The sequence below is a fragment of the Callorhinus ursinus genome, unplaced genomic scaffold (assembly GCF_003265705.2).
Source record: "Callorhinus ursinus isolate GAN/ISIS: 27379988/994484 unplaced genomic scaffold, GSC_fseal_2.0 scaffold1275, whole genome shotgun sequence".
Classification (NCBI taxonomy): Eukaryota; Metazoa; Chordata; class Mammalia; order Carnivora; family Otariidae; genus Callorhinus; species Callorhinus ursinus.
In genome coordinates this window covers 4,550-8,107 of record NW_027398330.1, presented here as the reverse complement: position 1 = coordinate 8,107, position 3,558 = coordinate 4,550, and the positions used below count along the sequence as shown (strand labels likewise).

The window sequence follows — 3,558 nt, the reverse complement described above, 5'->3', positions numbered from 1 at the left end:
CATACAAATTTTAGGATTATTTGTTCCATTTCTTTGAAAAAAGTGGATGGTATTTTGATGGGGATTGCATTGAATGTGTAGATTGCTCTAGGTAGCATTGACATCTTCACAATGTTGGTTCTCCCAATCCATGAGCATGGAACCTTTTTCCATTTCTTTGTGTCTTCTTCAATTTCTTTCATGAGTATTTTATAGTTTTCTGAGTACAGATCCTTTGCCTCTTTGGTTAAATTTATTCCTAAGTATCTTATGGTTTTGGGTGCAATTGTGAATGGGATCGACTCCTTGATTTGTCTCTCTTCTGTCTTGTTGTTGGTGTATAGGAATGCCACTGATTTCTGTGCATTGATTTTATAGCCTGCTACTTGACTGAATTCCTGTATGAGTTCTAGCAGTTTTGGGGTGGAGTCTTTTGGGTTTTCCACATACAGTATCATATCATCTGCAAAGAGTGAGAGTTTGACTTCCTCTTTGCCCATTTGGATGCCTTTGATTTCTTTTTGTTGTCTGACTGCTGTGATCTAGCCTAAATTTTAAAGGAATCCAGGTGATGACTGGAGTAATAGATTCTGACTATGAGGGAGAAATAATGGTGGTCGCACAGACTCGGGTTCCTTGGACCTTTAAGGGAGGAGATAGAATTCAGTTATTATTATTACCCTATGTACAAATTGGTCAGTCCCAACAGATCAGACGGGGAGGATTCGGTAGTACTGATCCTCTCATGGTTAAATGGGCTTCATTACTGACTCAGACTGATCATCCTTCTACGACTCTTAAAATTAAAGGAAGGACTAGAGGAAGGTCTAGTAGACTCTGGAGCCAACATTTCAGTAATAGCCTCCCAGCATTGGCCTAATACCCGGTCCACACAAGCAACTTCTAGTTCGGTAGAAGGAATAGGTTTTGTGACGGCAGAAGAAATTTGACAAAGTAGTGTGCCACTTAAATGTGAGGGACCAGACGGATTAGAAGGAGTTATCCAGCCTTTCATCTTAAATACCCCCATTAATCTTTGGGGAAGAGACCTCTTGCAACAGTGGGAAGCCGAGCTAGTCATCCCCCCTAAATCGACCAATTAATCAAATCAGGACAAAGATGGGCTATAAACCGGGACAGGGCTTAGGCAGACAACGTTAAGGAATAAAGGAGCCTATCATTGCCCAAGGACAAGCTCATAGGGCTGGACTGGGTTACCCTTTTTTCTAGGGGCCATTGAGGAGAAGAGCCCTGTCCCCATTAAAACAACATGGAAAACTTCTTCCCCGGTTTGGACTCCTCAATGGCCCCTTCCAATAGAAAAATTGCAGGCCTTAGAACAAATTATTCAAGAACAATTGCAGGCAGGGCATATAGAACCTTCACAATGTCCTTGGAACGTTCCTGTTTTTGTTATCAGAAAGAAATCAGCCAGTCACCCGCCACTGCACCCGATCAGTTTCTGTTGGCTGGTGCAAGCCAGTGGTGAGCTGATAGTAAACCCCAGTTTAGGAAACAGCATTGTTCTTCATGTGGATGACTCTGTGCCGAAAGCATGGGAAGAGCCCGGAAGCACCAGCCCCACAAAGTGACACAGTACAAGAAGGGCAAAGATTCTCTTTATGCCCAGGGAAAGCGGCGTTACGACAGGAAGCACAGTGGCTATGGTCGGCAGACTAAGCCGATTTTCCGGAAAAAGGCTAAAACTACAAAGAAGATTGGGCTGAGGCTTGAATGTGTTGAGCCCAATTGCAGATCTAAGAGAATGCTGGCTATTAAGAGATGCAAGCATTTTGAACTGGGAGGAGATAAGGAGAAAGGGCCAAGTGATCCAGTTCTAAGCTTCATATTTTGTTAATATTATGAAGACAATAAAATCTTGAGGTTATGTTCACTTCAAAAAAAGAAAGAAAGAAAGAAAGAAATCAGGTAAGTGGAGGCTCTTAATAGACCTTCAGGTTGTTAATCCACCATCATGGAGCCTCTGAGCGCCTTGCAGCCTGCGTTACCTACTCCTACAGCCATTCCCAAACAATGGCCATTGATAATAATAGATCTAAGGAGAAATTTGCCTTTTCTATTCCCAGCACTAACAATAAGGAACCAATGAGACGATACCAACGGACAGTTTTGCCACAAGGCATGCCTAATTCTCCTACCATGTGTCAGTATTATGTTGGCCAGGTCCTCAGACCTGTAAGAGATCATTATCCTCGATCCTATATCATTCATTATATGAATGATATTTTGCTGGTGTCACAAACTGAAACCGAATTACAAGATGTGTATCAGGCCACTTCCCAACATTTGACTTCTGCTGGTCTCATAATAGCCCCGGAGAAAATCCAAACAACTACTCCGGCTTCTTATAAAAACAACTCCGTAAAACTATTTCAAAAAAGAAAGGGGGAATCCTCCCCCAAGACATCATGGCACAAACCTTATTTATTTTAAATTTTCTAAATTTACCCCAAGGAGAACCATATACCAGAGCTGACAAACATTTCTCAATCTCAACTCAGGATGCACCGTGTGGATAAAAACTGAGGAAAATAATTGGTTGCCCGGGAAACCAATTACCCAAGGCCCCAGTTAATGCTTGTGTCATTCCAGATCGAGCAATTTGGGTACCTCTTCGGAAAGTCCGGCCCAGGACTGGCGATGAAGACAACATAAGAGGTCTCTCAGCCGCTGCAGGGATTGACTACCCGGCCCCCTGTCCGAGAGATGGCAACACTTTCCTTGAAGAGACCTCGAAAACGAAAATTGCCTCCGACAACACCCCCAACCTGGGGGCAACTGAAGACCCTCACTCAGAGGGCGGAGCGAGTCCTGGAGACGACCACATCTACCAAAAGCCCTGAACATTTGTTCCTGGCTGTGTTAGCGGTGGGGACATGCGCCTCAGCACAGTATGGATTCCATCCTTCTCCAGGCCCGTATGGGGGTCTGGATCCTGGATACTGTACCCTCAAAAAACAAATGAGTGCCCCAAATCTCCATCACAGAGTGCTTACGACAGCGGCTAATTTGAAAAAAGAAAGGGGGAGCTGTAGGAAACAGAACGCCACCACGGCCACTGGTGCAAGCTCGCTCGGACTCCGAGATCTCTGGGAAAACTCGAGATTGCAGGATTAAAAATAAGCAGGAAGGATCACAGTGAAATTCCCTTGGAATGTGTGTGGTCAGTTCCAAAGAACACAGCAGAAGATGTTTAGTAGGTAGGAAGCCAGCTGTAAATAGCACACTGGGCACTCCCCTACTTGTTCCTTTATTCTGTTTTAAAGATTCTTACATGCGTGACTGATCCTGGGTACGTGGAGGAATGTGCCCTACTGCGCCCCTGCTGTAAATCATTATAGGTCTATATCGCCGTAGAAGGTATATAAGAGGATGGAAAATAAACCTCGGCGCCTCGGGCTGTTAGCTCAGGGTCCCCTGTGCCTCGCTCTACTGTCGTCTCTTTTTCTCCGTTCCTTTGCTTCCCCGGGTCCCCGACTCTCAGAGGTCGACAGACCATTTCTTCCTGCACCTTTCTTTTTAAGAGCGGGAGAGGCCAGGGCCACCTCTGCCAGCACC

At 44.9% G+C, this 3,558-nt stretch overlaps 1 non-coding gene across 1 annotated transcript; it reads left to right on the top strand.

The window, feature by feature from the left end:
• The first annotated feature begins 1,417 nt into the window (after positions 1 to 1,417).
• On the top strand, positions 1,418 to 1,546 carry LOC112818323 (small nucleolar RNA SNORA65). Its single transcript, XR_003206556.1, has one exon. It is a non-coding gene; the product is annotated as a small nucleolar RNA SNORA65 (small nucleolar RNA).
• Positions 1,547 to 3,558: the final 2,012 nt, after the last annotated feature.